The sequence below is a fragment of the Littorina saxatilis genome, unplaced genomic scaffold (assembly GCF_037325665.1).
Source record: "Littorina saxatilis isolate snail1 unplaced genomic scaffold, US_GU_Lsax_2.0 scaffold_1056, whole genome shotgun sequence".
Classification (NCBI taxonomy): Eukaryota; Metazoa; Mollusca; class Gastropoda; order Littorinimorpha; family Littorinidae; genus Littorina; species Littorina saxatilis.
In genome coordinates this window covers 31870-43773 of record NW_027128590.1, presented here as the reverse complement: position 1 = coordinate 43773, position 11904 = coordinate 31870, and the positions used below count along the sequence as shown (strand labels likewise).

At 45.0% G+C, this 11904-nt stretch overlaps 1 long non-coding RNA gene across 1 annotated transcript; it reads left to right on the top strand.

Moving 5' to 3' along the window:
- The first annotated feature begins 2094 nt into the window (after positions 1-2094).
- On the top strand, positions 2095-5658 carry LOC138956951 (uncharacterized). Its single transcript, XR_011452881.1, has 3 exons — positions 2095-3052; positions 3549-3665; positions 5457-5658. It is a non-coding gene; the product is annotated as an uncharacterized lncRNA (long non-coding RNA).
- Positions 5659-11904: the final 6246 nt, after the last annotated feature.

Sequence of the window (11904 nt, the reverse complement as noted above, 5' to 3'; positions counted from 1 at the left end):
TATATATCTGATTATAAATTGTATCTAGTGGCTATGCAAAAAAACACCACAAATGAATTTGTCACATTTCAATTATGCAGTTTTCTTTGTCTCTGGTTGCGCTTGAGCCCTCAACAAACAACTTGCCAAGAAGTGGTAGGGTGTAGCACCAGAATGACCTTCACAGACTGACGCCGGAGCGCGAGGGGGGCCGGGGGGGGGGGGGGGCGTGCAATCTAATCTATGTAATATGTGGTGATTATTAGAGGCTATAACATTCAATCTTCAAAAATGTTAAAGAATAACAATAATGTCCACATTTTTTTTTACCCCGAACTCAACCCCGCTGTGACCCTTGACAAAGCTCTGGCTTCAGAAACGTTCAAAACAATGATTATTTTCATCAATTTATTTTATTTCATTAGCTGGTTCTCAAACTCAGCCCTGCTGTGGCCTAGAATTGTGATCAGGATCAACCAGACTCTCATTATGTCTGTGTAAAGTTTCAAAGCTATGGTTTCCTAAACATTTGAGAAATTTATCATTTTCAATTTTTACAACGAGTCAAGTTTTGATTAAATGCATTTAGATAAACTGTGCCTCGAGACGAGGGTGATGGTGCATGTATGTGATTGCGGAAAAAACCAAATTCACTTAAATACAAAAAACTGTTTGTATCAAGAAATACGAAATTGTTGACGAAACTCTTGGAATTTATAAAATTAATTAGTAGCAATTTTTCATAGTGCTGGGATTTGTTAACCGTATTTTCGTTTTGTGTCCCCCATTGCCAGGAATCAATGTGTGTGTGTGTGTTTGCATTTTCTGTACTATAATATTTTGTGTTCACTGTTTGTGTACTTTTGTTTTCCAAATATTTATTTCATTTTTTCTTTTCTTATCCTCTATTTTTCTTTTTGTTTTCTTTTTTTTCTTTTTTGATCACTTGGTACTTTGTGCATTTTTGAATTTGCGAATATTGTTTATAATGCCCCTGGGTAATGAACAATAAAAACTTGACTTGACTTGACTTGTGTGTGCGTGCTCAGGGATTCCCCCCGCGGGTTGGGGGGAAGAATTTATCCGATGCTCCCCAGCATGTCGTAAGAGGCGACTAACGGATTCTGTTTCTCCTTTAACCCTTGGTGTTTCTAGTATAGAATATAGTCAATTTTTGTAAAGATTTTAGTCAAGCAGTATGTAAGAAATGTTAAGTCCTTTGTACTGGAAACTTGCATTCTCCCAGTAAGGTCATATATTGTACTACGCTGCAAGCCCCTGGAGCAAATTTTTGATTAGTGCTTTTGTGAACAAGAAACAATTGACAAGTGGCTCTATCCCATCTCCCCCCTTTCCCCGTCGCGATATAACCTTCGTGGTTGAAAACGACGTTAAACACCAAATAAAGAAAGAAATGCTCAGTGATTTTAAGAAAACTACCCCCGACAGATGTTTATGATATCTTGCATGTGAATTCTTCTGGGCTGAAAATATCCTCAGATGATTTTATGTAGTGTTTTTTTTTTAATTCTATTTGTTTCGATAAAGCCTTTGAGAACGTCATATCCGGCATTTTAAAACGTTGAGGCCCCAGTGTGATCTCATTTTTTACTCAAGTTGATTTAACTTTGGTAGAACAATCTTTGATCCGGTCCGGACTATGTGATTGCATTTCAGCTCGTAAACTCAAAATTAGTTTGTTCATTAAGTTAAGAACTCTAATTAAAATTGAAATTCTAACAACAGATTCATCAAATGATTGCGAGGGTTTTTTTTCATCTCCCAACATTTTTTTTTTTTTACAAAGGACATACATGTATTTATATTATGTTAACTCTGAAAATGTGCTCAAAATGATAGAACATCATAGGGCTCATGTTCGCATGGGTCACGGTGACCAGCGTCAGTATTCTACGGTCTCTGACAGCGCGACCCGGTGGTTACGTCTTGGTCTTCTGGTCTTCCGGTTTCGGCTAGCCAAGACTTTCTAGTCTCAGGACGACAGTCACTGATCTCGGGTTTTCAGTGTTGATCGCCGAGTTTCAGGCCGACTCGACATTCATCGTGTGTCCGTCATGGCCCCCGAACTGTAGCCTACGTGTGTGAATTTTCAAAACTCTTAGCTTCATTACATTCCCACATAATCTGCAACTGTAATTATTTCCGTCTGCAGCCAGACGTACGGTCTAAATACTGCTGAATCCTAGACTTTTTCGACTGCTACGCATCTCCGATGAATAGGCCTAAGGGAAAACTGAATCGGATATCCCCGCTTCATTTATTCAGTTCCGGTGTCACGATTTTATCTTTCGCCTGTGTACATATTTCCCGGCCCTCGACATTATAATACTCAAGACTGAAATGTTGTTTCCTGGTAAAATAAGGAAGTGAAATTATTTATGGACGAAAAGCATGTCAGTTTCTTGCATGTGAAGAAAATTGGTGGTAAAATGTAATAGATTTCACCCCCAAAATCGAATTCTTCGAAAACGTGTAGGCCCTACTGAGTACGTCCCTTGAGTGAGAGGGGAAACATTTTAGGATAATCAAATTTCTAAGTTAAATAAAACAAATTGGTTGGACAAATTTGGCCCCATGAATGTAAGGTACACAAGGTCGCTCATCAGTACTGTCGCAGGGTGTTTTTTTGTTCAGTGTAGAGTTTAAACTAGATCAACAAGGCCGAGAAGCGAAATATCAACACGGCGAAAGATGAAAACGTCACACCGGTGCTCTTCAGTTCCGACGTCAGACACTGAGTCAACGAAAATGGCGAGGTTCGGAGACAGGACGAAGAAACGCATACTTGTAGATTTAAATACCATCCGGCCCCAGTTCCAATTTTTCGCCGTGAAGAAGAAGAACTGGCCTGTCTATGTTCTACTATTTCACCTCGCGGTCAATTCAGCTGGCGGCGCTGCCGGGTGTGAGAGAGAAGGACCGTGTGAGGTTGACAATTATTGCAGCCAGCAACGGAATGTGTGCCGTTCATGTGGTGACATTGCGTCTCACTACTGTCACAATCGCACGATCATCCTTGAGCGTTTTCCTGCATGTGATGCCTATTGCTACAGTATGTATCGTGTTCTCTCTCTCTCTCTCTCTCTCTCTCTCTCTCTCTCTCTCTCTCTCTCTCTCTCTCTCTCTCTCTCTCTCTCTCTCTCTCCTTCGAGCTTGCAGTTCAACCGTGATACAAGTATATGACGTGGTTCTAAATTTAGAAACACAAATGATGTCCACGTTCTTTGCTCGCCTGGTTCGCGGCAAAATTCTTCCATTATCAAAGAGTTCTTGATCAGCCATACCATGATTACTAATCAGATTAGCCGCGTTAAGTATTCACACCACAGCCGGGCGGTTCCACTTGCACAACTACGAAAAATGCTCAGATTAACTGTTCCAACTACAGGTTGACCCACACAAAAATGTCTCACACACATACACACACACATACCATATAACATGTTACACCACCCCCACCTCCAAGGACAAAAACAATTATTGTTGGGTGTAAGTATCAAAGTACATAGGTGTAAGAAGTGCTATGTTCCTTGTCTTTGTTTTGACAGGACTGAAGTTCGAAATGGCGAAAGCTGAATTAATCGCAAAGGAGGCCGTCGTCAAAAAACAGACGGACGTGATTAGTCAACTAAACCGAACCGTGACCTCCATCGATCCAGCTTGTGGTAAGTGCAAAATTATGTTGATCGCGATGTGTCATATTATCATGTATAATATATTTCTGAAGCGGAAACTGACAACCATTTCTTACCTAATATCTGAAATCGAAAATGTGTGCTGGTTTTAAATGGTAATATAAAAACTCTTGCCGGGAAAAAAACCACATTATTTCTTTGAACCTTGCCACGCACAACTAAAAGCTAACAGCTTGTTGTTGATGTTGATGTTTGCCATGTATGATGGATGATTTAATAAAACATTATTAAAACTGACAAGCAGATCGTCATTGAAGTCTGGACTGTATCAGGAAACAAATCTGGTTTACCACACCCCGAAGGATCACCAAATATGTTTTTGAAAACACGTTGAACAAATGGCATTCGGGCTATTGGCTTTTGCGTTGAATTCGAGTACGCTTTTGTACGAGAACGAAGTTTTCTAGCGAATTCAAGCATGAATCAAAATGTACAAAACAGATCAAATCAAATCAAATTGCACTTCAACCCATGCATATATTAAACCTTGACTTCTTAACCCCCCCCCCCACCCCCCCCCCCAACCCCCCCCCCCCCCAACCCCTTCCATGCAACACAATGTTTGCCACGGTAATGAACGGACCGAGGATTTGGGGAAGGCGCGAAATGATAGCTTTTCACTTCACTGCGGTTTTTGCGGCCAACGAGCTGGCTTTTGTGTGACATTTGATATGTGAGGAGGCAAAACCTCTCATGCATGTGGCTTTAAAAATAACTGGCGTACAACAAAAGGAAGGAAGTGGTAGGTGCGGCTGGCCGCCTACAACCGCCCGCTCAACAGATTATTCAAGTCATTTGACCTTGGCCCGTCATCTTTTGTACAAAAGAATGTCATGTCAGTGATGGGGTGAGGAGTTGTTGTTTTTATCTCATATAATATACCTTCCCCTCGATTGTGAAGTGCAGTCTCACGGCACTTGTGTGGAGGTGAAAACACTGCCGGGTCTTTTGTTCTTTCTAGATCATCTTGTAGTAATGCTTCTGGTATAGAAAGGCATTTGGAGAAAAAAAAAACTGTCTCGAGTGTTAGCAACAAAAACCGAATTTTCTCGTGTGCAAATCAATGAAATAACTGCAGACTAGAATTATAAAGTTAGACCGCCAAGGAGACGTTGTTTATCCCCAGATACCGACCTCTTCTCTCCCCATGTACTTAATTAGTTCACATTAGTGTCATGTCATGTCAGTCTCATGAGCAAGTGTTGTCAGTAAGCGTGTAAATCATGTATATCCATCCAGACAAGCTGTTACATGATACGCTACAAGCAGCCAACCAACATTGAAAATACCGCGAGTAAACAGAATGCATGTCTGCGACATCTTGACCTTCCGTATGCAAAATAATTATGTTCTAAGGAGAACGATCATTTTAAAAGAATTCTAATCTTGGTGCAACTAAACGTTTGGTCTACCGCGGACTACTGGAACGTGTTTGGGCAATCCGTGCGTGGCTCCACTGTAATGAGAGATTAACGAATCCACGAAATTCGGGCGTAAATTCAACTGGTATCGCTGCTTGAAGCCCTCATAAAATCTGAGAAATATTGGTCTCAAAGGGAAGGTAGTACATTAAGTGACATAAAACATAAGACGTAAGACATAAGATCATTAATTTTATTGTCCATACACTGGATGAAAAAGTGTGGTTCATCTGCTCTTAAAACAACCACTGCGGAAAAAAGTGTAAAATAAATGTTGTCTTATTGAAGCAGTCTCAGAATGGAGGGTTTTAAAACAGATGTTCCATTCTATTTCTTTCAGGTAAAGGTCTTGACCAGCTTCATTACGCACTGCTCATTCTGTGCGCTGTGTTCTTGCCGTTGGGTTGTGTGGCAATGTGGATGCTGATCAGGCTACGTCAGCGCAAAGGTATGTTGTCACATACACAGTGACCAGTTCACCACATGAGAATTAATGGACACGTTCATTCACCAAGACTGAACAGTATCTCTCTAATCGTAAAGTGTACTCCTTTATTGTTTTAACTGACAATTTAACAATAACATTAGCAAACAGTTTCTGGTCCATTAAAATGATAACATGAAAATGAAATGAAAATGTCCTCGACACATCAGTCTGAACGTGCGTGTGTCAGCGTCGCAAAAGCTGTTCATACATTAAAAGCACATCGTAACATAGTCAGTCTGTCTGTCTGTCTGTCTGTCTGTCTGTGTCTGTCTGTCTGTCTGTGTCTGCGTATGTAATAGTGATCAAAAGGGAGATGACAAGGCAGTTGATTCTTTTTGTTTACGTTAGCGTTACATCTAGTTTCTTTATTGGTATGTATATATATGTAATACATGCTTTTGTTTTGTGTTTTTACAAAAGATGCATGGCATAATGGTATTGCCAATTTATTTCGGCTGTATATTATCGTTGTCCGCTTAAATGTATACATATTATCTGCCTGATTTCTTACCTGATTTTGTTAAACCTATTTTTCTTTTTGTTTGCATGTATGGAAGTGTATATTGCCAATTTAATTTGGTTGTATAGTATTGTTGTATTTGTCCGCTCAATTTGTATACATATATTAACTGTCTGATTTGTTACCTTTTTTTGTTAAAGTTATATCTTTGTTTCAAAGCCCTCTGGGCCCAAAACAATAAAATACTTGACTTGACTTGACTTGACTTGTTTACGACATATCGGAGGGTAAGGGTCGTGAGAGTCTCATTTTCATTTAAAAGTTTCACTGTTTTATTCCAACAGCCTTAGCCTGCCGGCGTGCCCCTAATGCAAAGATGCCAGCAGAAATGGGGGAGCTGCTTCAGACCGAGACCTACACTGATTCCTTGGCATCTCCTCCAGCCGACGAGGAAGGATACGGAACTGGACACAGCACCAACTCTACCCCCCTCCCTGTCCGGGCTTCTACCTCCGCCCCTGACCCTGAGGCCCAGTCCATCCAGCCATGCCCTCTTGTGGTCAATGAAATTGGGCGGAATGGCTTCATCCCCACTACCGATGATAAAGGCCCCCCAGAATATGCTCTTTAAGATTAAAGTAATAAACATTTTGGTAAATAAGAGAAAATGTTAAAATCTGTGTACATTTAACGTTACAGCAAAGCTATGCGGTTGGTGAAAAGGAATACCATTTTCACATCCCCACTACCGCGGCTAAGGGCCTCTGTCACGATCGGGTGACAGAGACCAAGAAAGCGTCACTCAGTGGAGTGCCTGTTCTGGGTCAATGTATGATAGAAAGCGCCTGTGCGTGATATTGGACACAGCAGAGTTTTTGCTGACAGTGCTCCCGAGCACGGATGTTTTGAAACGCACGAGCTTCACAGTGCAGGTTTCTGCTGTCATAGGGCTGACGGTTTTTTTTCGCTGACAGCGCGCACGGGATTTTCAGGGATTGAGTTTCTCGTGTCTTTTTCCTGCTTGGGGAGGCAAAACTGTGTATAGCTGGACTGGTTTGGTGACAAGGTCAGTCACGTGTATTTGGCTAGGTGGTCTGTCAGAGACTCAAGGACGACACACTTGACACCCAGCGGCAGAAGGGGAAGGACCTAACACACAGTTACTAGAGTATGATGGTTTTTCACCGAGTATCATATTCGGCACTCTAGGGGAACTTCCACAAGTTATTCCTTTCCTCTGCCACGTATTTTGCTGAGGACAAGTCGTCACATTTCCTTCGTCGGCGATGGCTTTCGCATAAGGATTCGACAAGGGGTTCTGGACGTTTTGGGTCACTGTTGACGAACAGAGACTGTTCCAGGGAGGAGGCGGACTTTGCTTCCATTGAGAGTTACAATCATAGGCTTTTGAGGTAATAAATCATTATTTAACGCTGTTGATGAGTCTGTGTTGTGGAATGAAATACTCTCTGTTGTTCTTTCCAGGTTAGCGCATAATTTACTCTCTGTGACGCTAAAATACTAATCTGTATATGGTTTTTGCAGATAGGGAGAGAAGGACGGAAAATGGCTGTTTTGTTGTTGTAAAAAGTCAGTTTTGTGCAGGCCCACGTGCTCGATGAGATATTTAAAGATGACATGTTTTAAGGTGGTGGGTGAGGGGTAGCTGACATGTTTAGTGCACCGATGCTTTCTGTTTGCAGCCTTCCTTCGTTCGTTCGTTTCGTTCGTTCGTTACGTTCCCGTAACATCGGCACGGCTGACTCTGGCGGGAACTGTTGAGGCTACGCTAACCAGGAGACCGGCTAACCAGGAGACCGGCTAACCAGCGGACCGGCTAACCAGCGAACCGGCTAACCAGCGGACCGGCTAACCAGCGAACCGACTAACCAGCATACCGGCTAAGCAGCAGCAGCAGAGATAAAGCTAAGTGCACCATGTCGTACGCACCCCGTTGACCACCGTTGTCTTTTCGTATCTATGATTTCATTGGAGTAGTGACAACGTGGGGTGTGTGACACCTGCACGAACTAGAGCTTTTCGAACAGAACATTCTCATTTCGACTGTATTTACACGGGTTCAGCGTGTTACTATAATTTTCTACATAGTACTGGCATTTTGTCAGTGAACACTGGTTTTTTACGTGTTGAGAACGTAAAAGGAACATATTTTGAGTGAAGGCTCGAGGGAGGTGGAGAGTTTATACATAAACAGGCGTCTGAAACTTTTACTTTTGTTGACTCTATTTAATTGTATGCCTGCGAGAGTGGATCGTGGTGTGGTTAGTTAATTAGTAGTAATTAACCGGTTCATAATCACCTTGAGTGATATATTGAAACGTGACACGTGGGGGCCAAGCCGGGATTTACTCAGTTAATTTCCAACTGATAAAGACCCACCAATTAAGGATAACTAAGAGCAGATAATCTCGTCAGTGCTCGACTTATTTTCTGCTTGGTGCTACCCTTTTTTGTATAGTTTTGATCATATACCACACCTTAAGCGATTCACATCTTGCAGGAAATGTAAATTGTAATTTGTGAGTTATTGTATGCGCTAACTGTGATTACTTCCCTTTCCTTTGTTTGTGAATCTTTGTTGTTGTACGTTCAGAGTTTTCCGTTGCAGAGAGCTGAGCGGGGTTAGCGGATTTGTTATTCGTTTTACTCAGTTTTCTCTACATTGTTGTTTCGCATTCTGTAACAGGTTACATTTCTACCGTCTTGTTTTACTTGGATTTTTCTCCATATTTTGACTTTGTTGGAATTTTGGGGGGGAAGGGTCCGAGGACTTCTGTCCTAACCAAGGCTGTGGGAGACACTCTGTTTCACCGCAAAAAGCAGCCGATAAAGTAGGCCACGGCTGTGGGAAACACTTTGTTTCACCGCAAAAAGCAGCCATAAAGTAGGCTACGCGTTTTGTTCTACACTGTTTGGATTTTTCTTCTGCATTTTCCGGTTGCTGGATTTTTGTATCCACCGCTTTCATCACCGCGTGTTCTAGCTATAGCTGCGTTAGACTTACTTTGGTAATAAAGCTTTGCTAAAACTAACCATGGCTACAGGGGGATCTCCTACGAGGAGAATAACTTTCGAGACTCCTGGGAGCGAGCAACCGACTGAGCGAGACGCACGCGTTAGAGCCCGAAGCGTTCTAAAACGCTTAGAAGTAGAACGGAAGGAAGAATTTGAGCGACTGACAAGAAAAGAAGAACGTGACCGACAGGACAAGAAAGACGAACTTGACAGACAAGAAAGGGAACGACAGGCTGAACGAGACAGACAGGAAAGGAAAGACGAACGTGACAGACAAGAACGGAAAGAGAAAGATGAACGAGACAGACAAGAAAAGAAAGAGAAAGATGAACGTGACAGACAGGAAAGGGAACGACAGGCAGAACGTGACAGACAGGACAAACAGGCCGAACGCGATCACCAGCTAGAACTAGCTAGGCTACAGGCCGAGAAGGGTACGCTTACTCAGGCTAGCGCGCCGACATTTGTTGCCGACCGTACGAGACTGCCGACGTTCGACGATGACAAGGACGAGCTCGACGACTTTTTACGCCGGTTTGAGCGCATTGCATCTGACCAGAAGTGGGAAGAGGCCACGTGGGCTAGCCGCCTTAGCACCTGCTTGAAGGGACGCGCATTGCAGCTATACAACGCTTTGGATGACGACGAGGCGAGAGACTATCAGGCACTTAAGAAGGCGTTACTCCAGCGCTTCAACCTGACTGCTGAAGCCTACCGACGACGTCTGCGTAACAGCAAGAGACTGAGCGGCGAGCTGAGTCATCAGTTTGTGGCACGCCTTAACCTCTACCTGCGGCGCTGGGTGGAGATGGCCGAAAAGGACTGGACCGTCAACGACCTTGCCGACCTCATAGTCATGGAACAACTGATGTCCAGCCTGCGACCTGAGGTGGTGACCTTCGTGCAGGAGCACCAGCCCAAGACTACTCAGGAGGCAGCCGACTGGATCAGAGTGCACGAGGACGCCCAGGCGATCTCCGGCAAATCTTCAGGCTCACGGCCAGGAAAAACGGGAAATTCGGGTTCTTCAGGACCCAAGGACGGGAAGGACGATCAGGGACACAAGGGATCGAGTTCCAGAACTGACATCCAGTGTTACTACTGCAACAAGCGGGGCCACGTGAAGAAGGACTGCCACAAGAGACAGGCTGACCAGAAGGGCGTTCACTTCGTTGGCAGTGAGGAGTTCAGGGACGTCACGAGCTCATGCACCATCCCACAACTCTGCGTTCCGTGCTCCAGGAAACATTTCCAGCCCCACTGCAACGTCTACGTTAACGGAGTGAAGGGCGAAGGTCTGCGGGACACAGGGGCAGACATGATAGTGGTTCGGGCGAGTCTAGTTCCAGCTATGGCCTACACAGGAGACAGCATCAGGGTGAGAATGGCCGAGGCATCTCACGCTTACGACTTGAACACGGCAGTGATCAAGGTCGTAACCCCGTTGTTCACGGGGACCATTGTGGCCGTCGTCATGGACGATCCTCCATGCGACCTGCTCATTGGAAACCGGGTTCAGTTTGTGGACGGCGTCACCAGGGAGGTTCCCGTTTATCGGTCTCCCGACGTCATTTCAGTGCTCACGCGGGCACAGGCGGAGCGAGAGGACAAACCTCTCAAACCCCTACCTGCTGCACGAGCTGCCCTGGGGAACGTGACCCCCGCGCTTCTCGCGAAGGCTCAGGATTCTGACCCGACCTTAGCTACTCCTCGGGAGCACGCGAAGTCGGGGAAGGTGAAGCTGAGCGGGAAGCATGGGAGGTCAAAGTTCCTCAGGGACAAGAAGTTGCTCTACCGTGAGTTCAGCAACCAAGAAGGTACATTCAAACAGGTTGTCGTGCCTCGCGAGTTTCGCGAGGGTGTCATGGCAACGGCACACGACTCGATTCTGGGAGGTCATCTTGGTACCAAGAAGACCACGGATCGTGTCTGGCGCCACTTTTACTGGCCAGGCATCTGCACGGATGTCCGACGTTTCTGTGCGTCCTGCGATAAATGCCAGAAGGTGGTTGCCAAAGGAAGGGTGAGGAAGGTCCCCTTAGAGAAGATGCCGCTCATCGACGAACCCTTTCGTCGGGTGGCAGTGGACATCATCGGGCCCATCTTGCCTGCGTCTGAGGACGGAAACAGATACATTTTGACCATGGTGGACTACGCTACTCGATACCCAGAGGCGATCCCTCTGAAATCGATTGAAGCCACGCGAGTAGCTGAGGCTCTGGTTACTATGTGGTCCCGGCTGGGAATTCCATCAGAGGTACTCACCGACAGAGGCACGCAGTTCACGGGAGGAGTGATGGCGGAGGCAGCACGACTGCTATCACTGGAGCAGCACTTCACCACTCCTTACCATGCTCAGTGCAACGGACTGGTGGAAAGGTTCAATGGCACCTTGAAGACCATGCTGAGGAAACTAGCTCAGGAGAAACCACGCACGTGGGACAGGTACATCCCAGCATTGCTTTTTGCATACCGCGAGGTTCCTCAGGAGAGCTTGGGTTTTTCCCCATTTGAGTTGTTGTACGGCAGACAGGTACGCGGTCCCATGGCTATCCTGCGTCAAGCTTGGACGGACGAAGAAGCTGACGAGGAGGTGCAGACGACAGCGACCTACATCGTAGAACTCAGGAACAGGATTGAAGAGACCTGCAAACTGGCTCAAGAGAACCTGGGGAGAGCAGCACAGCGTTACGCGCGAGGATTCGACCGCAAGGCACGGCCGCGCAGCTTCAAGATTGGAGAACGGGTGTTGCTACTTCTACCTGTCAAACACAACAAGCTACAACTGCAGTGGCAAGGACCTTT